We start from the raw sequence: 25,736 nt of genomic DNA, 5'->3' as shown, positions 1-25,736 counted from the left end.
AAGATGTTAGCTGTCCTGTGCTGGCACCAGTGGGATCAGCAGTTGGTCTGCCACCTGTCTTCAGGAGAGAGAGAGATAAGGAAAACAATAGAGCAGCATTTGGAGATGTTAATGAAGGGATGGGAGAGTTTAACGGAAGGAGAGCTGTCAAGATCGGCTCCCCCTTTGAACCCTGAACTGTTTGAAGTGATGGACAGGCGATAACCCAACAGGGGGATAAAAAGGGACAGGTTCGCCAAGGCAAGACACACACGACACCCTGAGGTAACAAGACCCTGGAAGCGGTGCATCTCCCACAAGTCGGTGGGAAGTTTTGGACGGCTGGTTGCAGGATCAAGCCATAGACGCACAGGGTGGAAAGGTACGATCGGTGGGAACCTGGTGTGTGTCCACCCTTGCCTGGGTGCCAGGTTCACCGCAGAGAAACGATCGTATCTGGAAACGGAGGGGTCACGGTCGGTGACCTCAGATGACATCACAAAGGGCTCGCACTAAAGCTGACTGCGAAGAATATCGAAGGTCTGTGTGGAAGCCGTTTGAATATTCATTCGTTTTGCTCTCTCTCTCCTTCCCCCCACTGTCCATCTCCCACGGCAGCGATTACTGCGAACTGAACTGAACTAATTTGAACTGAACTTTGCGTCACTTTGAAACTGGTTATTTACCCCTAGACAATGATAGAGCTTGATTGATCCTGTTATCTTAATTCTGTGTACATGTGTGTTTATCATGGCTGAACTGTTGCATTTATTATCCTTTTGATTAGAGTACTGTGTTGCTTGTTTCTTTAATAAAACTTTCTTAGTTCTAGTAATCCAGACTCCAACTGAGTGATCCATTTCTGCTGGTTTGGCAACCCAGTTACGGGGTACGTAACAAGGGAAGGACCAATCATCTTTTCATGCTTGTATATCATTACCAAAGCCCTAATCTCTTACCTTATGCAGTAACTTTTTATTTGGCAACTTAGTGATTACACCCTGAAAAATGAAATACGCAACTTCTTCAGGTTCACCTTTATCTACATTGTTCATTACATCCTCTAATAACTCTATTCAATTTTCCCAAACACAATTTCTGTATTGTACAACCATGTTGATAATGCTTGATTATATTATGATATGCTAAATGTTCATTGCTGCCTCCTTAATAGTGGACTTATTCTATTATGCTTGCCAGAATTAAATTTATATAAAAGCAAAATAACCATAATGTATTTAGCAGAGTTGTAAACCATGAGCAACGTATTTCTCAAGAGTCTGAGTATTTCAACAATTACTTTGATGAAATACGCTTCATTCTTCAAGTTATTCCATTGTCTGAATGTAGTCAGACCACAGACTGAAAAATATGTCCACAGGTAAACAGATATATAACATTAATTAAGCCTAATGATAAAGCAATTTAGGGGGGCCATATAATCATGTTAATCAATCTTGCTAACTTAGTTGTTATTATGTAATAAACGGTTCATTACTATTCATACATTTCCAACTTTACCATGAGTTTTTTTTACAGGGCAAATGGCTCAAATTATAAATGTCAATTATAAAAGCATATTATTAACATATTAAGAGCATAGACAATTGTGAACAGTATATAGCCTTGTATTTAGCAATTATATAAAATATGTCAATTCAGATAATTAGGGAATTTCAGCAATTGAATTTATCCATTCTAAGGCCTGTAACTGGGTTTTTAGGGATTGAAACCTATTGATTTCAGAGAGAGATTCAACAAATGTTGCTTTTATTCTGTAGGTAACACTGGGAATACTCTTTAACTGCAAAATGCCTGCTCTAAGCAATATACAGGGGAAATGCTAAAAATTATTAACTAATGGATCAGAAATTGTGGCCTAATGCTGTTAAAGTTCACAATAACTTTTCAATAGGATTCTGCAGGTTCAAAAACCATAAAGCATGATGCCGTCAGCAGAGCAATCAGGTCTTGTGTGAAGACAAAGTAACTGTAACTCCTTAAGCCATCAGGGCAACAGAATCACTAATGTACAGCAGAGTGAATGTAGGAAAATATTACAAATGCTTAGGGCAAAACGCAGGTCCTTTGAAGACAAACTGTGTGTGCGTGTGCGTGTGCGTGTGTTTTTTAAATCAGAGCTGGAAGAAGGAAGAAAGATTAGACAGAAACAAGCTTTAAGATACAGAAAATGTGGAAACAGGAGAAAAGAGCAACAGTTTCGTGATAAAGCAGTTTGTGGTATAGATTAAATTTCAAATGGAATGATGTTGCAAGATGAAAGAGGATGCCAAAAGGCCAAAACAAGCATCAATGTTAAGGGTGTGAATGGGAGCAGCAGAATTATTTTCTGAAAATTATAAATGTGGTGTCTGGAAACCTATAATCTGCTCAAATGATGAAGTAAATACTGCTGATCAAGAATATGTTGAACTTCACTGTAACAGTGCAGGAAAGCAGGAACAAAGAATTAAAGTGACAGGCAACTTCAGATTATGCTGTGATTTGAATAGAGATCATTTTCAATTAATCAATCTGCAGCTGGTCTCCCAATTGCAGAAGAGATTATATCACAAATAACAAATAAAGTATAATAAATGAGAAGTACAAGTAAATCATCAGCTTACCTGGCAATTTCACTTGGAGACCTGGATGGTGAGAAGTATGTAGGTAAATGGCATTTTCCGTCATTGCATTGGAAGGTTGACCCGTTTTGTCAGAAGAGCAGTCCTTTCTTAAGCTGAAGCTGAGGAGAGAGGGAGACATGTTATGTGGTGGCATCAGTGGATGTACTGGAAATGACAAAATCCTATGTTAGCTGTACATGTTCAATTTAAAGAAGTTGTTACCTATTATTCATGTAAATAATAGCAACCTCTTTTTTCGTCATTACGACTAATCTTACTGAATAGATCCTGCTGTCTGGAAACAGCATCCTGTTCTGCATCCAGGGGGACAATTTTAATAACCAAAAGCTACTTGGAATTCAGTGACCTTGGCATTAATAAGGCCTTTAATGCCAGAATGAAGAAGACCTCCCTTAGAAAGACCCTGAAAACTTTGCCAGTTGGCAAAGTGCAAGCTACAGCTTTATCGATTGTCAAAACTACCAATTTAATTTAAATATTTAGGGACATTTCAAAACCATTATAACATGATGTCATTTAAAAGTTATCAAAATGTTTAACAATAAAAAATGTATTCCAACACAAATAATTTAAGAACTTGTCTTCCCCTTTATTATCTACTTTTCAAAGCCTTAGTTAACAAACTTATTATTAAGAATAATGAATAAATCTGCCAGATGGCATTCATCCAATATTTCATTAGCGGAAAAAAGAGTGAACGCTGAAATTAACTAGTGTGTATGCTTCTGCCATTCCCATACAAAGTAGGTAGCCAATAGTAGCTTATACAGACTCTTATTTTAAGTTTCCAGGGTTGCTTAGACTAACTTAAGTAAATATGTGAGAATACTTGATCTATGAACAATTGGTAATACAAGATAAGAGGCCTTCTGTTTGTAAAACTTGAGGAAAAAATTTGTGAGTGGGAAATTCAGCTGAGTACAATTTAGAATCTGCTTTTGCATTGTGAAAAATATGCTAAATGGTCACAATGGCTGCATTTGGAGGGTCAGACACCCTGATCCAATAGGCTGGTCCTGGACTTATTTCCGGGCATAATTTACATGTTACTATTTAACTATTTATGGTTTTATTACTACTTAATTATTTATGGTGCAACTGTAATGAAAACCAATTTCCCCGGGGATCAATAAAGTATGACTATGACTATTTCTCTGACATGAGGGGGAGTCTAGAATCAGAGGATACAGCCTCTGAATAGAAGGATGTCCCTTGAGAACAGGGATGAGGAGGAATTTTTTTTAACCGGAGGGTGATGAACCTGTGGAACTCATTGCCACAGTTTGTTGTGGAGGCCAAGTTAATGGGTATATTTAAAGCAGAGGCTGATAGATTCTTGAATAGTACGAGCATTAGAGGTTACAGGGAGAAGACAGGAGAATGAAATTGTGAAGTAAAATACATCAGCCATGATCAAATGGCAGAGCAGACTCAATGGGTTGAATGGCCTGATTCTCCTTCTGTGTCTTCTAGTCTTGTGTTCAAAGATACACAAATAATAATTTATAAGAAATGTGACAAGCTCATTTAATGTAATGGGACTTTTTCTCATGCAAAAATAATGCTGCAAATGATTGATTGCAATTAAATCTTACATGTCCATTTTGTTTAACAATTGCTAGAAGAATTTGCAGCCTAAGCTAACATACTGCATTTGGCTGGTTTTTCAATAATGTAGAGGGATTGCTTCCAGTGACATCCTATCTGTCTGCTCAGATGGACACAAAAGGCCCTGCAACATTTAATATATGTAAGAAATTATTACAGTGCCTTGACCAATATTTATTCTTCAACCAACACAACTAAAATAATAACAATTCACTCATCGTATTAGAATAAGTTAAAGAGTTGGCAGAACACTGAGCCAGAAGGCCTGAACTGTGCTGTACTGCTCTATCTCATTGTTTACATTTCCTCCCATTGCATAGAACACTTTAACCATCAATGGAGCCAGGGAAAACATTCCCCCAACCACCCACCAGCAACTTACAGAGCTCCTGCTTTCTGAGCACTCAATCAATAGGATGTAATTAAGAAAGTAATAACCAAAAAAGCTTAAAGGAGTACAGCTGAAACTGAGTCTATATGGACACCCCCAAGGCAACTTTGCCCTGTAGTGGAAAACAAAGATAACAATCTTTTTCAAACAAGAGAAAAACTGCAGATGCTGGAAATCCAAGCAACACACACAAAATGCTAGAGGAACTCAGCAGACCAGGCAGCATCTATGGGAAAAAAGTACAGTCGATGTTTCCAGCCGAAACCCTACAGAAGGACTGGAGAAAGCATCAACTGTACTTTTTTCCATCAATACTGCCTGGCCTGCTGAGTTTCTCCAGCATTCTGTGTGCATAACAATCTTTTAAACCACTTGTATTCTGACTCCCAGCAGGCATTCAGCCCTGTCTTTGTCTCATCCCCAACAAGGTTTCTAAATTATATGCCTGTCAATATGGGTGACCACCTTCGATCTTCCAATGCAGGAGTCCTAACAGTGACATGGTCAAGGATTTCAGCTCCTGTATTTTTTTCACAGTGATTGCTGTCATATTATTGTGGAATAAATCTCATCTCCAATAAATTAAAGTACTTTTGGCTTATAAAGCACTGTTTACAGTTGCCCAAAGGTTTGCTTCAATACTTATGTATGACATTGTAACATTACTATCACTTAGCTCCTCAGCTGTAGTAGCACAATTTTGTTCTCCAATATTGAGTACTTGACACGCTTCTTAAAAAATAGCAAAATTACTCCTGCAATTATTTCAGTTCAAAATTATACAAGGCACATTATATACATAAATATGATATGAATTATTTTGTGGCAGATTTCCATAGGACCATAAGATATCAAAGCAGAGCTAGGCCATTTGACCCATTGAATCTGCTCTGCCATTTCATCACGACTGATCCATTTCCCTCTCAACTGCAATCTCCCGCCATCTCCCCATATCCCTTCATGCCTTGACTAATCGAGAATCTATCCACCTCTGCCTTAAATACACTCAATGACTTAGTCGCCACAACCGTCTGCATGGATGCACCACTCTTTGGCTAAAGAAATACCTCATCATCTCCATTGAACATCCTTCTAATCTGAGGCAGTGCCCTCTGGTCTTAGACTCCCCCACCATAGGAAACATCCTCTCCAAATCTACTCCATCAAGGCCTTTCAACATTCGACAGGTTTCAATGAGATCCCCCTCATTCTTCTGAGTTCCAGTGAGCACCAGCTCAAAGCCATCAAGTGCTCCTCAGATGATAAGCCTTTCAATCCCAGAATCATTTTCATGAACCTCCTCAAATCCCCTCCAATATAAGCACACCCTTTCTCAAGCAAGGGGCCCAAAACTGCCCACAAATCTCCAAACAAGGCCTCACCAGTGCTTTACACAGCCTTAACATTACATCCTTGCAAATATATTCTAATCTTCTCAAAATGAATGCTAACATTGCATTTGCCTTCCTCATCACTAACTCCGCCTGCAAATTAACCTTTAGAGAACCCTGCACAAGAATTCTCAAGCACCTTTGCATCTCAGATTTTTGAATTTTCTCTTCATTTAGAAAATGTTATTTCCAACCACCAAAGTGCACGACCATACACTTCCCTACACTCTATTCCATCTGCCACTTCTTTGCCCATTCTCCTAATCTGTCTTTCTACAGACTCTCTCCATCCTCCACAGTACCTGCCCCTTAACCTTTCTTTGTATCCTCCACAAACTTGGCCACAAAGATGTCAATCCCTTCATCCAAATCATTGACATAATACAAAAAGAATCGGTCCCAACACAGACCCCTGTGGAACACCACAAGTCACTGGCAGCCAGCCAGAAAAAAAGGCTCCCTTTATTCCCATTCTTTGCCTCCTGTCAATCAGCAAATACTCTATCCATGCTAGTATCTTTCCTGTAATATCAGGGCTCTTAACTTGTTAAGCATCCACACGTGAAATACCTTATCAAATGCCTTTGAATATCCAAGTACACAACATCCACTGATTCTCCTTTGTGCATCCCACTTGTCATTTCTCTAAAGAGTTTCAACTGATATGTCAGGCAAAATTTTCCCTCAAAGAAACTATGCTGAATGCAGCCCATTTTATTTTGTGCCTCCAAAACCACATCCTTAACAATCAACTCCAGCATCTTCCTAATCATTGAGGTCAGGTTAACTGGACTGTAATTTCCTTTCTTCTGCCTCTCTCCTTTCTTGAAAATTTGCAATTATCCAGTTTCTGAAACCATGCCAGAATCCATCGAGTTTTGAAAGATCATTATTAATGCCTACACAATCTATTTTGCTACCTCCTTCAGAACGGTGGGGCATAGACCATCTGGTCCAGGTGACTTATCTCTCTTCAGATCTTTGTTTCTCAAGTACCTCCTCCCTTGTAGTGGCAACTTCACTCACTCCTGCCCCAACACTTTTGAACCTTTGGCATACTTCTCCACCCAAACAATATTCTTTCAGAGCAGTATACTCACCCGTTGTGGGATAAAGAACTGGCAAGTTCTACATCTACATGGTGAGTGGCTCTCTCTGATTTTACATGAAATTCCTGGAGAAATGTAATTATTTTAGCATAGAAGTAATCATCTAAATGTTAGTTAGGAATGAAAATATAATGTTACCAAGGGCAAGCTGTTGTCTTCTGCATACGCTTGTGCATCCACAAATATTTCATTCACACTCATGGAAACATCTGCAAAGACAGCAATGAACGTGAATGAAATATTTATGGCCATAGCCAAAAAGCTGCTGAAAAATGAACCTAGAATGCAGGTGGAACCTCAGGACGAGTCCCCACAATGAAATCCCCTGGTTCCACACCTACACAGCCAAGGAAACCAGGGGGTTTCATTGTGGGGGCTCGTTCCTGATCACTATGTATCCACCTGGGGAACCCATTATAAATGAAATACTTCTCCCATAACCCTTTGGCCACAGTGGACATCCTCTGATCCTTGGTAGGGAAGGCTTGCGCAAATCTGGTGTAGTGATCCATAATGACCAAGACATTCCCATGTTGCTGACATTTGCCTCTATTGACAGGAAATCCATGAACACAAGGTCAAGTGGCCCCACATTCTGCAAGTGGACTCCTGGAGGTCTACACCTCTGGCTTGGTCGAATCATGGTCCCGCTCCGGGTCAAATCCTACGACTTCTTCTCTCCTACATCTTCCTTCATCTCCTCTCAAACAAAAGCCTTAAGTGTCCCTCACCAGGGAAATCTCCACTTAACTTGACCATCCTAACTGGATGGCACACATTTCTCCTCATCTCTTTCTTCAACAATAATCCGAACAAGCATGAAAACAGAACAGACTGTTCTTACAGAACTGCTAAATGAAATACATACAGCATAACAGTAAAAATATGAACCAGGGTATTACACCTCATGATGTCTTAAACTTCTGAGCCCGGTCAAAGTTAATGTATATAATTTTCCAGATAAATCAAACACTCTTATGATCTTCTAAACTTCAGACAGCATCTGATATTTTCAATTGGCCCTGATTTTCAAATAATTTAGTTGCACAGAGTTGTTGACAGGGGGTGGGTGTAGCAGGGGCTGGGCGAACTGAAAAATGTAGGAAGCAGGTGGCCAAACAACCCCAGAATAGAAACAGGAATCTAAAATGCTGGCTTTCTGAACATTGCTAGTCCTTCCACATCAAGCAGCACCAGGTTACTCTATGATGTACCTCACTGTCTAATGAAGACTGATGAATATCATGTGATAGGCATTATCAACATGGACTTTAGTAAGGCAATTGACTAGGTCCTGCATATTAAACTAGTCCAGAAGGTTAAGATGCATAGGATCCGAGGTCAGTTGGTTAATTAGATCTAAGATTGGTTTGTTGATAGGAAGAAAAAGGTAATGGTGGAAGGATGCTTTTCTGATGGAAGTTTCCAAATAGAGTTATACCACTTTTGTAATTTATAATATATTGTAATTATATTTGTAAAATTTAAGTGACTTGGAAGAGAATGTGGGAGGTACTGTTATTAAGTTTACAACTAATGCCAAAGGTAGCAATGTCAAGGATACAGAGGAAGGCTGTCTAGAGCGACTATTGAAACCTGAAAAGGACAAGGTGACTTTATACACGGTAAATGGTAGGGCACTCAAGAATGTTAATAAGCAGAAAGACAATAGACAATAGGTGCAGGAGTAGGCCATTCAGCCCTTCGAGCCAGCACCACCATTCACTGATCATGGCTGATCATCCACAATCAGTATCTAGTTCCTGCCTTATCCCCATAACCTTTGATTCTGCTATCTTTAAGAGCTCTATCCATCTCTTTTTTGAAAGCATCCAGAGACTTGGCCTCCACAGCCTTCTGAGGCAGAGCATTCCATATATCCACCACTCTCTGGGTGAAAAAGTTTTTCCTCAACTCTGTTCTAAATGGCCTACCCCTAATTCTTAAGCTGTGGCCTCTGGTTCTGGACTCACCCATCAGCGGGAACATGCTTTCTGCCTCCAGCATGTCCAATCCCTTAATAATCCTGTTTCAATAAGATCCCCTCTCAGCCTTCTAAATTCCAGAGTATACAAGCCCAGTGCCTCCAAGCTTTCGACATATGACAGTCCCGCCACCCCGGGAATTAACCTATGCTGCACTCCCTCAACAGCAAAAATGTCCTTCTTCAAATTTGGAGACCAAAACTGCACACAGTACTCCAGGTGTGGTCTCACCAGGGCCCTGTACAGCTGCAGAAGGACCTCTTTGCTCTTATGTTCAATTCCCTTTGTTATGAAGGCCAGCATGCCATTAGCTTTCTTCACTGCATGCTGTACTTGCATGCTTGCTTTCAGTGACTGATGTACAAGAACACCTAGATCTCGTTGTGCTTCCCCTTTTCCTAACTTGACTCCATTTAGATAATTAATCTTCCTTCCTGTTCTTACCAAAGTGGATAACCTCACATTTATCCACATTAAACTGCATGTGCCATGCACCTGCCCACTCACCCAGCCTGTCCAAGTCACCCTGCATTCTCATAACATCCTCCTCACATTTCACACTGCCACCCAGCTTTGTGTCATCGGCAAATTTGCTAATGTTACTTTTAATTCCCTCATCTAAATCATTAATACATATTGTAAACAGCTGCGGTCCCAGCACTGAACCCTGCGGTATCCCACTGGTCACCGCCTGCCATTCTAAAAGGGACCCATTAATCGCTACTCTTTGTTTTCTGTCAGCCAGCCAGTTTTCAATCCATGTCAGTACTCTGCCCCCAATACCATGGGTGCTAATTTTGCCCACTAATCTCCTATGTGGGACTTTATCAAAGGCTTTCTGAAAGTCCAGGTACACTACATCCACTGGCTCTCCCTTGTCCATTTTCATAGTTACATCCTCAAAAAATTCCAGAAGATTAGTCAAGCACAATTTCCCCTTCGTAAATCCAAGCTGACTCAGATCAATCCTATTACTACTATCCAGATGTGTTGTAATTTCATCTTTTATAATTGACTCCAGCATCTTTCCCACCACCGATGTCAGGCTAACCGGTCTATAACTCCCTGTTTTCTCTCTTCCTCCCTTCTTGGAGAGGGACAACATTAGCCACCCTCCAATCCACAAGAACTGATCCTGAATCTATAGAACATTGGAAAATGATTACCAATACGTCCACGATTTCTAAAGCTACCTCCCTAAGTACCCTGGGATGCAGACCACCAGGTCCCAGGGACTTATCAGCCTTCAGACCCAACAACCTATCCAGCACCATTTCCTGCCTAATATAAATTTCCTTCAATTCATCCATTACCCTAGGTCCTTTGGCCACTATTACATCTGGGAGATTGGATCTGCCTTCACTAGGGAAGATACAAACAAAGTACCTGTTCAACTCGTCTGCCATCTCCTTGTTCCCCATAATGAATTCACCCGCTTCTGTCTTCAAGGGCCCAATTTTGGTCCTAACAATTTTTTTCCTTTTAATTGAGGTTCAAGTCTATAGTTTGTGGAAAGTAGCAACATAGGGTGGTAAAGGCGGCATATGGCACATTTGCATTCACAGATTGGAGCATTAAACATAGAAGTTCAAGTTCAACAACGATCGTGCACAAAAAGTTGGGATATCATAATCGTAGAGAAGCACAGCACAGTAAGAGGCCCTTTGGCCCATTAGTCCATGCCTACTCACATCGGCTTGCACCAGGACCATAGCCCTCCATACCTCTATCATCCATGTAGCTTTCCAAACCTCTTAAACATTGAAATCAACCTCACTTGCATCACTTGTGTTGGCAGCTCTTTCTACACTCTCACAACCCTCTGAGTGAAGAAGTTTCTCCTCATGTTCCCTTTAAACTCTTCACCTTTCACCCTCAACCCATGTGCTCTGGTTTTAATACCACCCAACAGTGGAAAAAGCCTGTTTGTGTTAACCCTATCTATACCCCTCAATTTTGTATACTTCTATCAATCTTCTACATTCTAAGGAATATAGCCCTAATCTATTCAATCTTTCCTTATAACTCAGGTCCTCTAGACCCAGCAACATCCCAGTAAATTTTCTCTGTACTGATTCAACCTTGTTTATATTTTTCCTGTAGGTAGGTGACCAAAACTGCACACAATACTCCAGATTAGGCCTCGCTAATGTCTTTCTTTCTTTTTAAATCTTTTTATTGAATAAGTATACAAAAAGGTAAGCCATATAGGCACTAATACACTGTTAGAATGTAATAAAATTACAGGAGATATTAATACAGATAAAAAATGATACAATGTAATTTAAACATAACATAATAAGGTTATATATATCTCAATAGAGAAAAGGAAAAAAAAAACCCCAAAAAAACACCGTGCAACTAAACTAAAAGCAAAGCAATGGGCTAACTTGGAACCAAGTAGAGTTAAAGAACTTAAAATCACGTCCTCAAACCCGACCTCCATTAAAAACAGTAAAAAAAAACAAGGGAATATAAATATGGAGCAAAAAAGAGAAGAAAAAAAATTACATTAAATGAAAATATTGAATAAAAGATCTCCAGGTCTGTTCAAATTTAAGTGAGGAATCATAGAGATTGCTTCTAATTTTCTCCAAATTCAAGCATAATATCGTCTGAGAAAACCAAAAAAAGGTAGTTGGAGCATTAAGCTCTTTCCAATGTTGTAAGATACATCTTTTCACCATTAAAGTAAGAAATGCAATCATTCTACGGACTGAAGGAGAAAGATTACTGGAAATTTTAGGTAATCCAAAGATAGCAGTAATAGGGTGAGGAGAGATATCTATATTCAATACCTTTGAGATAATATTAAAAATGTCTCTCCAAAAAGTTTCCAGAGTAGGACAAGACCAAAACATATGAGTTAAAGAGGCTATCTGCCCCGGACATCTATCACAAAAAGGATTAATATGAGAATAAAAACGAGCTAATTTATCTTTGGACATAGGTGCTCTATGAACAACTTTAAATTGAATTAGGGAATGTTTAGCACAGATAGAGGAAGTATTGACTCATTGTAAAATCTGCCCCAAGTCATCCTCGGAAATGATAGAACTCAATTCCTGTTCCCAATCTGACCTAATCTTATCAAATGGAGCTTTCCTAAGTTTCATAATAATATTATAAATCATAGCTGATGCACCTTTCTGACATGGATTAAGGTTAATTATTGTATCTAAAATATATGTAGGAGGAAGCATTGGAAAGGAAGAAAGTATAGTACTTAGGAAATTTCTAACTTGTAGATATCCAAAAAAATGTATTCTTGATAAATTATATTTAATAGATAATTGTTCAAAAGACATAAGGGAACCATCTAAAAATAAATCCAAAAACCATGAAATACCCTTAGTCTTCCAAATTTGAAAAGCACGATCTGTGAAAGAAGGAGGAAAAAATATGTTACCTAAAATAGGAATCGCTAGCCCAAATTGGTTAAGATCAAAAAATTTTTGAATTGAAACCAAATACGTAAGGTATATTTAACTATCGGGTTAGAGACCTGTTTGAGGCGTTTCAAATCAAAAGGAAGAGAGGAACCTAAAATAGAGCCAAGTGTATAGCCCTGAACAGATTGTAATTCCATTGCTAGCATTTAGGAATGGATAGTATATCCTGGTCAAGTAACCAAAATTTCATATGTCGAATATTAATTGCCCAATAATAGAATCTAAAGTTAGGTAATGCTAAACCTCCATCTCTCTTAGCTTTCTGTAAACGTATTTTACCCAGTCTCGGGTTTTTATTGGGAACAAAAATCGGTAATGCCTGAAATGTATATAAAAATTTTGGCAGAAAAAACATCTTAACTGCATTAATACGACCAATCAAAGTTAAATATAATGGAAACCATTTAGAAGAAAGTTGAATAATATGGTCAATTAAGGGTGAAAAATTAATCTTAAATAAATCTGTGTTTACAAGTAATTTTAATCCCAAGATATGAAAATAATTATTAATCAATTTAAACGGAAAGTTATGATATAAGGGAAGTTGTTTATTAATCGGGAAAAGTTCACTCTTACTAAGATTTAATTTATAACCTGAAAAAAGACTAAATTGTGCTAATAAATCTAAAACAGCAGGGATGGATTTTTGAGGATTAGAAATATATAAAAGTAAGTCATCAGCATAGAGTGATATTTTATGGGATTTTAAGCCCCGAGTTATCCCAGTAATATTTGGAGATTCTCGAATGGCAATTGCAAGAGGTTCTAATGCAATATCAAATAATAAAGGACTAAGAGGACAACCTTGTCGAGTACCTCGAAAAAGAGGGAAAAAAGGTGAGCTTAAAGAGTTAGTACGGACCGAGGCCACAGGAGAATGATATAACAGTTTGATCCAGGATATAAATTTCGAGCTAAAATTAAACATTTCAAGCACCTTAAATAAGTAAGGCCATTCTACTCTATCAAAAGCTTTCTCAGCATCTAAAGAGATATCACACTCAGGAACATTTTGTGAGGGGGTATAAACAATATTTAACAGTGTGCGAATGTTATAAAAAGAGTAACGACCTTTAATAAAACCCGTTTGGTCTTCCGAAATAATAAAAGGAAGTACTTTTTCTAATCTGTTTGCTAGTAATTTAGAAAAAATTTTAGAATCAACATTTAATAAAGATATTGGTCTATAAGATGCACATTGAACAGGATCTTTATCCTTCTTTAATATTAGAGAGATTGACGCTCTATTGAAAGATTCGGGAAGTTTACCAAGTTTCAATGAAGCCTCGAAAACCCTACAGAACCAAGGGATTAATGAAGGTGCAAAACATTTATAAAATTCTGCGGTAAACCCATCAGGGCCAGGAGCTTTCCCCAGGTTCATAGAGGAAATAACATTCTTAATCTCATCAGTGGCAATGGGAGTATCTAGCATAGAAGACATATCCTGTGAAATCTCAGGGAAATCTAGGTTATCTAAAAAATCATTCATATATTTAGAGTCTCGGGAAGACTGATTGATATAAGGAAGAATAAAAATCAAAGAAGGTTTGATTAATCCCCGCATGATCAAGTATCAGTCGATCATTTTGATTATAAATCTGATTAATTCGAGATTTAGCATAATTAGACTTCAATTGGTTAGCCAACAGTTTGCCAATTTTGTCACTGTGTACATAAAATTCACTTCTTGTTTTCTTTAATTGGTTTACAATCGAGGACAAAAGTAATAAACTGTGTTCCATTTGAAGTTCAGTTCTTTGTTTATATAACTCCTCAGAGGGAGCTGTAACATATTTCTTATCAATTTCCTTAATCTTGTCCACAATTACCAACTCCTCCTGCTTCAGCTTCTTCCTCAAAGCAGCAGAATACGAGATAATCTGACCACGAATATAAGCTTTAAAAGTATCCCAAAGTTCACAGAAATATCCTCTGTATAGTTGATTGTAAAAAAAAATCAATCTGTTCATTCATAAAGTTAACAAAGTCCGAGTCCTGAAGCAACAGCAAATTAAAATGCCATTGTCTATTATTTTGTGTATTGGCCTGAATTTTAATAGAAAGCTTAAGTGGAGCATGATCCGAAATGGTTATAGAGTCATAATCACATTTAATCACTGAAGAAATAAGACGAGAGTCAATAAAGAAATAATCAATTCTTGAATAGGAATGGTGAACATGTGAAAAAAAAGAAAAATCTTTTTCCTGAGGATGCAAAAAACGCCAAATGTCTGTCGACCCAGAATCAGAGAGGAATGAATTAATCAAAGTTGCAGATTTATTAGGTAAGGTCCGTAGAGGAGCCGAACGGTCCAAAGCTGGAGATAAACAGGTATTAAGATCTCCGCCCCAAAATTCGGGAACTGATTGAATAATGATTTATAAAATTCCAGACAGTCCATATTGGGAGCATAAACATTAACCAAAACTACCTTTTTATTAAATAGTAGACCACTAACCAGTAGAAATCTACCATTCGGATCAGAGATAATATCATGTCGTATAAAAGTAACTGAGGGCGTCTCTATTTTTATAGACTCTCGAATCTTAGCGTTAGAGTTCGAATGAAACTGTTGTCCCTTCCAGAATTTAAAAAAACGTAGTCTGTCCCTTCTCCGCACATGGGTCTCTAGTAAAAATAGAATTTGTGTTTTAAGTCTCGGAACACTTTAAAAACTTTTTTCCTTTTAATAGGATGGTTAAGACCATTAGTATTCCAGGAGACAAAATTAATAATAGACTCCATAAACCCTAAAGTCAACCCGCAAAAAGGAGGATTGACGATAGGCTCGACCCACGAACCCGGAAAGGGAACAGAACAAACAAGAGATACCGGGGAGGAGAACACAACCAATACTTCAATAGTGTAAATAGCCCAAGAAGAAAAAAACTAAAACGTGAAGCCCCTCCCACCACCTCACCCCATGATCCCAAGGCTAAATCTAAAACAGACCAGCCGGAAAGAAGCAAGCACTAAAACTACCCCCATGACTTCTGATAGACGCTCACTAAAAAAAAAGTGTAAATATAAAAAAGATCAGCTAGTTATAAAACAGTAAAAGAATAAAGAAAGTAAATCAATTAAAACAAACACTTAATATAACAGAGAAAAAGCCAGAAAATATAAAAACCGCAACAAACCCCAGACCCTATGAATAAACAAAAAAAGAAATGAAATTATTAACATAAACTAGTTATGAAAACTTACAAAAAAAGTAGATTTAAAAACTACAAAATTTAAGGCCTCAAAGGAAATACGTAGAATGACGCTGAGGAAATAACCACCCAGAAAAGAAAGGAATGACGCAGATAGAAAGAAAGATTAGCAACCATATTAATTAATCAAAAATAAACTTTTCTGCCCATACAAGGCAAAAAAAATTAAGGCCGACAGATTCACAACCTCCGATCAAACGGAGGTAGTTAAAAATTACGATTAAGATGTTGAAGGTGAAAATTGATCCAGATAACTCTGGGCATCCGATGGAGATTCAAAAAAAAACGGAGGGCTCCATCCAACGTACGAATCCTTAGACGTGCTGGGTAAAGCAGCGCTGGTTTTAAATCCATCTTGTAGAGTTCCGACATCACAGATCTGTAACGAACCCGTTGATCCCGAATTGGTTTGCTGAAATCCTCCACGAACCCGAAATGAAGATCCAAAAAAATCAATGTAACCTTTAGATTGAACAAATCGAAACAGTTTCTCCTTGTCTTGAAAGTAATGAAAACGTAAGATGACATGTCGAGGTTTATCTGACTTAGGCGAGTATAATGGAACTCTGTGAACATGATCCAATAACAGTGGTTGGTCAGGAAATACAGTAGGAAATGCATCTTTTAAAAGTTGAGAAAAAAACTTCACAGGCTTGTCAGATTCAACAGCTTAACACACACACCAATCATTCGAAGATTCTGCCGTCGCATTCTGGATTCTAAGTCAGAGTTTTTAAAGGTCAGAAAGTCAAGTTTTTCTTCATTATAGTAATTGTTTCTTCAATTTTTCCCATCTTGAGTTCATTTTGTTGCGTGGATTTTTGAAGATTAGATATAGCCGACTGATGTTCGTGATAGATGTTTGAATTTTATCGATTGAATCGGCAATTTTCTGGAAATTAATTGAAATTTCCGCACGAATCAGCTCCGTAATAGAGGTTGAAATTTCCCTTTGAATTAGATCTGATATAGCTTTCAAAGTCACCGGTGGTTCAGTCGGAGGAAAATCGGTACCTTAATCGGTCTAACCGGAGGTTTGCCGTCTTTCCCATTTTTTCCATTCTTAGATATAGCAGACCTTAAAAGCATCCGATTATCAAAGAGCCCAATTTGTTTCAAAGTATTGTAGAAGTCGATGCCTTAATGGTTAGTTAAAATATAGCTGATCATAAGAAAAACTCAGAGGTAATGGAGCGAGTCAAGAACACGACTTCACTCCATGAGCTCTACCAGAAGTCTCCGCTAATGTCTTATACAATTTCAACATAACATCCCATCTCCTCCACTCAATATTTATGAGGGCCAATGTGCCTAAAGTTTTCTTTATGACCCTATCTACCTGTGACACAACTTTACATGAAACATGGTTGAACTGCACTTGGAGTATTGTGTGCAAAGTAAATTTAGTGTGGAAGGGATATGGTTTTGCTAGAGAGAGTGCAGGGGAGAGGAGATTCACCAGGATGTTGCCTGGATCAGAGGAATTTAACTATAGATGAAGATTGGGTATGTTGATTTCTTTTCCCTGAAATGAGAGGGGCTGGAGAGTGACCTGATGGAGGTATATAGCAATGTAAGAGGCATAGATCAGACAGAGGATCAGAATTCTTTTGCAAATTCAAATTCAAGTTTAATTTTCATTGTCATTCAACTACCCATGAATACAGCCAAATGAAACAGTGTTATGGTAGGGGTAACAAAATTGTAATGTTTAAGGGAAAAGAAAATAGTTTTACAGGGGATTTTAGAGGAAAGTTTTTTCTAAATTTTCACACAGAGAACAGGAGAGATTGGAAACTTAGGGCAGACGGAATTAGATACCATCACTGCATTTAGACAGACACTTGAAGCAAGGTATAGATGGATATGGACCTAATCAGGGCAAGCGGGATTTCTGTATATGGACACGATAGATCCAAAGGCTGCCTTTTTTCTTTGTTGTACAACTCTGTCTCGATGCACTGGTCATTTCTCAGAAAGAGATGGGGTTGAAATGATAGGCTAGTAAGCAAATATCTAATTTATGCTTCTCTTAAAAGGCAAATTGCAATCATTTCAGCTTAGATTCCAGAGCAACTGTGGCAGACAAAAATTGCTTTTAATAGAATTTAGGCTTTAAGGTATACGTCAAGGAGAGATTAAATTAAGAAAAGGAAACTTAGCCAAAGGGCCCCTTGTGGCTGTTCTGCAATTAAGTGTGATCATAGCTGATTTCCTGCCTCGCTGCCAGTTTCCTACACTAACACCATCTTGTTTGATTCAATTATTCATCTCTGTTTTAAACATTGTCAGTAAATGAACTGCACGGGCCTATTGGAGTTTTCCTCAGATAAACATTTTACTGGTTACCCTCAAATGCCTCTACGATGGAGGAAGTTTTCTAGCCCAATCAGACTCCATGTCCAATGAATATGCGGTGTTATTCCTCGAGCTTGCATTGGGCCTCATCATAGCAGAGCAGGATGCTGCAGACAGACAGTTTTGGCACTGTGATACAGGCTGTCCTTGGATTAAAATGCCCAGCATATGGAAAAGCCTATATCTGAACAAGATCCTATATTTTCAAATTCAAAAGTCTGATATATGTACATCCATTCATACACACCATCCAAGATAAATGGCAGAACTAGTTCCTGCCTCTCTCTCTCTCCACTTTAAGCAATGTTCTTTCTGATTAGTCTTCTGTGTTTTTGATGCCATTTGATATCATATTGAGTGATTTTTATGTATTTTCTGACATGGACAAAATTAGAAACAGAACCTGACCATTACCTGACTAGGAATGGCCAGTAGCTCAGGATCACTCCTGAAGACTGAATGCAGGTGCCCTGTAAAATTGTCACCCACTGAGAAAATCAAAGCTGTGCCCCCCTCATGTTACTCCTCTTGCAGATCAACTCGGGCACATTTCCTCAATGGATACCAATAGGCACTATCTATTATTACTTGTATCCATCCTCTGCTCTCTTAATTCCCACTTTTCTGCAGATTAACACATGCTTAATTTCCAAATTTTCCCCAGTTATGATAAAAAGTTATCAACCTGAAAGGATAAATTGGTTTCTCTCACCAAATGTGGATGTACGCTGGCAACCACTATCAAATTCAATTAAATTCAAATTTAATTGTCATTCGACCACACATGACTACTCATGAATACAGCCAAATGAAACAACAAAACTCTGGGGTCAAGGTGCAAAACACAGTAACAGTCACACACAGCACAAAGCACACACCTAGGAACCATCTAAGATAGACAACTTGGTCAGTATGGATGAGTTGGGCCAAAGGACCTGTTTCCATACTGAATAACTCAAAGATGCTGCCCAACCTACTGAGTATTACCAGCAGATTCTGTTTTAACTCAGAGTTACAGCTTTTACATTTTTATTTCTGATATACTCTGAGTCTGGCTCAGTGGTTCAGAAGGGAAGGAGGGAGAAGTGGAGTGCAGTAGTGATAGTTACAGGAGCAGACAGGAGATTCTGTACACGTGAGAGACACCCGGCTGGTATGTTGCCTCTCAGGTGCCAGGGTCACAAATGTCTCAGTTTGGGTCCATAACATTCTAAAGAAGGAGGATGAACAGCCGAAAATCATGTTATAGTGGTACCAATGACATAGTTAGGAAAAGCGATGAGGTTCTGAAGAGAGAATATAAGGAGTTGGGTAGAAAGCTGAAAAGTAGACCTCAGGGATAATAACCTCTAAATTGCTGCCTGTCGGCCAAGTGCTAGTGAGCATAAGAATAGGCAGATAAACGTGCAGCTGAGGAATTGGTGTAGGAGGCAGGGTCTCAGATTTCAAGATCATTGGGATCACGGTATGACCTTAACAAAAAGAAATGGTTACACCGAACTCAAAGGAAAAGTTACACTGAACTCAAGGGAAATGAATAACCTTGCGGGCAGGTTTGCTAAAGATATTGGGGATGATTTGAACTAATTTGGCTGGGGGATAGGAAGCAGAGTGATAGGGCTGAGGATGAGGCAGTTGTATACAAGTAGATGTAGTGTGTAGTGAGACTGTGAGGAAGGTCAGGCAGATGATAGGGCAAAATTGCACTCAGTGGGATAAGTTGAAGTGTAATATTAGACAAAATTGAAAACGGTGATGAGAACAGGACTGAAGGTGTTATATCTAAATGCACACAGTATACAGAATAAGTCAGATGATCTTGGAGCACAGTTAGAGATCGTCAGGTTTAACAATGTCAGCATCGCTGAGTTGAGGGTGTAAAAAGATCATAGTTCAAAGTTTAACATTTAAGGATACACACTGTATCAAAAGGATAGACAGATAGGCAGGGAGTGGGGTAGTTTTGTTGATTAAGAAATGAAATCAAATCCTTAGAAAGTGGTTTCACAGGACTGGAAGATGTAGAATCCTTGCGGGTAGTTAAGAAACAGCAAGGGTAAAAAAGACCTTGATAGGTGTTATACACAGGCCTAAGAACAGTATGGGGTACAAATTACAACAGGAGATAGAAAAAGCATGAAAAAGGGCAATGTTATGATGGTCATGGGGGATTTCAATATGCAGGTAGTTTGAGAAAATCAGGTTGGTGCTGGATCACAAGACAGGGAGTTTGTAGAATGCCTATCAGGTGGCTTTTTAGAGCAGTTTGTGGTTGAGGCCACTGGGGAAAAGGCAACTCTAGACTGGGTGTTGTGAAATGAACCAGATTTGATTAGTAAGCTTAAGTTAAAAGAACACTTAGAAGTCAGTGATCATAATATGATAGAATTCACCTTGCAGTTTGAGAGGGAGAAGCTCTCTCCTGATGTATCAATATTATAGTAAAGGGAATTACAGAGGTATGAGAGAGCAGATGACCAATGTTGATTGGAAGGGGACACAAGCAGCGACAATGGCAGAACAGCAATGGCTGGCATTTCTGGGGGCAATTCAAAAGGTGCAAGATAAACACATCCCGAAGAAGAAGTATTCTAACAGGAGGATGGCACATCCGTGGCTGACAAGGGAAGTTAAGGACAAAATAAAAGGAAAAGAGGGCATATAATAGCTTGACTTCAGTGGTTGGAAAGATGTTGGAGTCCATTATTCAGGATGAGGCTTCAGGGTACTTGAAGGCACATGATAAAATAGGCCAAAGTCAGCATGGTTTCCTGAGGGGAAATCTTTCCTGACAAATCTGTTGAAATTCTTTGATGAAATAACAAGCAGGATAGACAAAGGAGAGTCAGTGGATGTTAGTTACTTGGATTTCCATAAGGCCTTCGACAAGGTGCCATACATGAGACCACTAAACAATATAAGAGCCCATGGTATTACAGGAAAAATACTAGTATGGATAGAAGATTGGCTGTTTGGCAGGAATGATGTTAAAATGGGCCTTTTCAAATTGGCTGTCAGCGACTATTGGTATTCTGCAGGGGCTGGTATTGGGACCACTTTTTCCTCACATTATTGTGTTAATAATTTGGATGACAGAATTGATGACTTTTTGGTCTACTTTGCAGACGATACAAAGGTAGGGGCTGGTAGTGTTGAGGAATGAGGGAGCCTGCAGAAGGACTTAGACAGATTAGGAGAATGGGCAAAGAAGTGACAGATGGAATAGTGTGTATAGTCATGCACTTTGGTACAAGGTATAAAAATGTAGACTATTTTCTAAACCGTGAGAAAATTCAAAAATTAGAGGTCAAGGTTAACTTACAGGTTAAGTTGGTGTTAAGGAAGGTATATGCAATGTTAGCATTCATTTCGAGAGAACTATAATATATAATCAAGGATGTAATGCTGAGGCTTTATAAGGCATTGGTCAGACTGTAATTGAAGTATTGTGAACAGTTTTAGACCCCTTATCTCAGAAAAGATGTGCTTGCAATAGAGAGAGTCCAGAGGAGGTACATAAGAATGATCCCAGGAATGAAAGGGCTAACATATGAGGAGTATTTGATTGCTCTGGACTTTTACTCACTGGCGTTTAATAGAATGACGAGGGATCTCATTGAAATCTGTTGTATATTGAATTATAGTGTGAATGTGGAGATGATGTTTCCTGTTGTTGGGGAGTCGACCACAGGAGGGCACAACCTCAGAATAGAGGGTCGTCCATTTAGAACAGAGTTGAGGAATAATTTCTTTAGGCAGAGAGTAGCGAATCTGTGGAATTCATTGCATTCCAACTCTGGGGGTGAAATCATTGAGTATATTTAAAGTGGAGGTTGATAGGTTCTTGATTAGTCAGGGCATCAAAGATTACAGGGAGACAGCAGGAGAATAGAATTGAGATGGATAATTAGTCAGCCATGATGGAATAGTAGAGCAGACATGATAAGCCGAATGGCCTGATTCTACTTCTATGTCGTATGTTCTTATGTTAAGTAGAGCAACTTATTACATATTAATCCAGACATCCCACCTCTCCCGGAAGTTTTGGGAGTCTCCCGCACATCCATAGCGGAACCCTGACGCCCACAAATTATATACAATATCCCGGAAACCGATTTTTTAGGGGGAGAGGGGAGAGGGGGAATCCTGATAGGTCTACTTAGCACAAAGAGAGACCAATCAGTTTTCTCAGTGGGCGGGCTTTACAGTTGACCTCCCTCTCTCTCTTTCATTGTCCATCAGTTCAGTTTAGTGTCCTGCAGCACCATGGCAAAGTGTTCCAAAAAAATATAAAACGTACTTCACCCCAGACTACACTAAAGTGTACCCCTGCCTAATAGGGGTCAAAATAATGAGTGTTGCTCGCTGCACTGCTTGCAACAATGACTTTTCTATTGCCCATGGTGGGTTAAATGACTGCAAAAGACATGTTGAGGTGAGTTTAACAGATGTCATTCGTTCATTAGCATAGCTAACGTTATTTAAAGTAGCTGGCTAGCTGCTAAGGAGCTACTCTATTGATGTCCTATGTGATGAAGCCAAACTCCCTGTAGACTTGCTTAAAGTTGTAATAGAATAAAAAAAAGACTCCATGATAATATATACAATTGTGAATTTTGTGAATCTGATATCTTGCAAAATTAACAAATTCATTGGCACAGACTATGAAGTTGAGACTTCCGGCAAAATGCTCAAATCTGCCAAGCCAGCCACATCACAATACAAGGAAAGTTTGCAAAAGAAATAGGAAAGCTATTTGCATTAGCATTTAAATATTAGCATCGAGACTGCCAACAAAATACTCAAGAAATACGTGTGTGTCTGTGTGTATATATATATAAAAAATGTGTGTGTGTGTATGTATGTATATGTGTATGTGTGTGTATATATATATATATATATAGTGTCAATACGTGATCGCATAGATTGTTGTTTTCTTTCATAATCAAATGTCCTGTATACATACACCCTTGGAGGTCGTCCAGGGGGCGTGGGGGGTGATGCTACCTCCCTGAAATGAGTTTCTGCAGGGTGGGATGTCTGTTAATCCATGGGTAAGTGGGGAACCATGACATCTTGCTGCGTTTGAACCACGCTATTACAAGAAATATGAAATTACTCCAGAGCATCGCTCTCTAGCAAAATGTAAATCATATCACGGGTTATCAAGACAGCTGACCAAAAGTAGGTCAAGGAAATGTAAATATGTTCCTCCGGAAGAAAGGACAGTAATAGAATAACAGGTGTACAGCATTCACCTTCCGTCAGGTTTTTGGCAGAGGGTACACACACACACACACACAGGGTGACAGTGGGGCAGTGCTCTTCTCACACCCTCGCTTGTCAGCAACAGTGGTGCTTCCGAAACCGGGCAGCGCACTGGGCCCGGAATCCCCGTGCTCAGAGCCGCTCCCCACACTCGGGCCCGTCCTCTTATCAACAGTCTGCGGCCCCGAGTCCGGGCTCCATTCGTCGCCCGGCACCCGCTCCGATTCCCCGAGCCCCGTCACCCATCGTTGCCCGGCTCCCATTCGCCGATCCCCGTCACCCCTCGTAGTCCGCATCCCTTTCCCAAGGCCCGACAGTTTTCGCCGTCCGCTCCGACTCCCGTTTCCCGAACCCCGACACCTCTCACCGTCCAGCTCCGGTTCCTGTTTCCCGAGCCCGCGTTCCCCTCGCCTTCGACTCTGGCTTCCTTTCGCTGTTTTCACTTTCCTTCCCTTTCAGCTTTTTCACCTCTACTTCCTTCTCTCCTCTCCTTCACTGTTCAGAGCAAGCATCCCTGAATCTGAGCTCTCGTTCTTACCACATTTTTGGCATTTCCACCCAGTAAAATAATGTGAATTTATTTTTTTTAAAAAACCTTTGGATTGCATTGGAACATAGGAAGAGATTTTTTTTTTTAATTTCAGTAGTGTGAAATCATTTCTTTTTTGCTTTTTGGAAAACTGCGATTAATACAAAAGTTCTTGCATCACAAATATTTTCAGTACAAATGCTGACATACGTTTACTGCATCTCTGCTCAAGCATTTCTTAACTTCTCATCATTCTTTTTCACAAACATATGCTCATCTTTTGCTTCGAATAATTCCTCAAAAGTTTCCTGTTGCAATAAACTATATCCGTCTCAGGGGCACCCACCGTCCTAGGTCATGTTCTCTTCTCGCTGCTGCCATCGGAAAGACGGTATAGAAGCCTCAGGCTTTACACTACTAAGTTCAGGAACGGTTATTACCCCTCAACCATCAGGCTCATAAACCAGTGGGGATAACTTCATTCAACTTCACTTGCCCCATTATTGAGTTTTTTCCACTCACTTTCAAGGTCTCTTGTTCTTAATATTTATTATTCTCTTTGTGCTTGCAGTTTGTTGCCATTTGCACTCTGGTTGTTTGTCCGTCCTGTTGGGTGTAGTCTTTCCTTAATTCTATTATGGTTCTAGGATTTACTGAGTATGCCCACAAGAAAATGAATCTCAGGGTTGTATATGGTGACATTCTTGTACTTGGATAATAAATTTACTTTGAACTTAAAGGTGGCCATTGTTTTGTGATTTTTTTAAATAACTTTTCAGAGCAGAATATGTATGAGACATTGACTGCATATAAAAATATTGAGCTAAATTTTTCTTTTTGCCTTGAAACCTCTGACATTCAGTTTATTTACTGATTACAATCCAAAAGCACACCATTCTCCTAGCAAAGAAAATCCATCAGTCCTATTTTCCCTTATTTCCCCGGATGACTCCAGCTTATCACTTCCCAAGTGACCATTAACCCTTTGATCCACTTGCCACTTACCCATGAAGGGATAACTTATGGCATCCAATTACCATAACAGTGTACATTGGGATGCGAGAGGAAACCAAAGCAATTAGCAAAATGACAAATGGTCATGTGGAGAATGTGCAATCACCAAATATATGATAACAGATCAGAATGGAATTCTAAACCCACAAGCTGGCAGCACTCACCTGGCATTGGGTTTCCTGACTGCAAAGTTCTAAATTCAAACAAAGACCTCAAGCACCATCTGATATAGATAGTCATGGGTACCCTCACCTAAAGGGAAGTGATACTGTAACTACCCAATCTTCAAAGACTAGTTCACTTTCCTGTTTATCCTCCATGGCAAGTTTACCTGCCAATACCCACTATTTGAGCTATGCCCACCCCCACCTAAGAGAATATCCTTCCAGCTAACAAAGTAGTTTAAACACAGTTCATTTATTTTCACATTTAGATCCAAATAACATTCTTAAAACATATTTAAAACTCACAGAAAATTTCTATCTTATAAATGATTTCCATATTACGAACCATTTCTGAAACAAAGTATTTCCAAAACACAGTCACAATTTCAATAAACTAAAAAGACATAAAAGACCAGTCAACTGACGCTGAAATTGAAGGCAAATGAATGGATTCTCGTTCACCTCATGTTTCTGTATGCTTTTGATGTTTTTCACCATTCCTAAAGAGCCATAACTGTCTTCACACAGGATATTCTTTCAGATATATTTGAACACAAATAGCCTAAGAGCTAATTAGGCTATTCCAGATTCCCATAATTAATGCTGTGAAGCTGACTGAAT

The 25,736-nt window shown here is 39.0% G+C and overlaps 1 protein-coding gene across 2 annotated transcripts in view; it reads right to left on the bottom strand.

Moving 5' to 3' along the window:
* rnf180a (ring finger protein 180a) overlaps window positions 1-23,927 on the bottom strand; it is a 200,931-nt gene extending 177,004 nt beyond the window's left edge. For both annotated transcript variants that reach the window (XM_063042999.1, XM_063043000.1), the window contains exons 1-2: window positions 23,776-23,927; window positions 2,607-2,725 (exon numbers count right to left, since the gene is read on the bottom strand). The gene's annotated coding sequence lies outside the window, so the exon portion shown is untranslated. The remainder of the gene's footprint in view (window positions 1-2,606; window positions 2,726-23,775) is intronic.
* Window positions 23,928-25,736: the final 1,809 nt, after the last annotated feature.

Source organism: Mobula hypostoma, chromosome 3 (assembly GCF_963921235.1).
Source record: "Mobula hypostoma chromosome 3, sMobHyp1.1, whole genome shotgun sequence".
Taxonomy (NCBI): domain Eukaryota; kingdom Metazoa; phylum Chordata; class Chondrichthyes; order Myliobatiformes; family Myliobatidae; genus Mobula; species Mobula hypostoma.
This window is presented reverse-complemented; position numbering and strand designations above follow the sequence as displayed.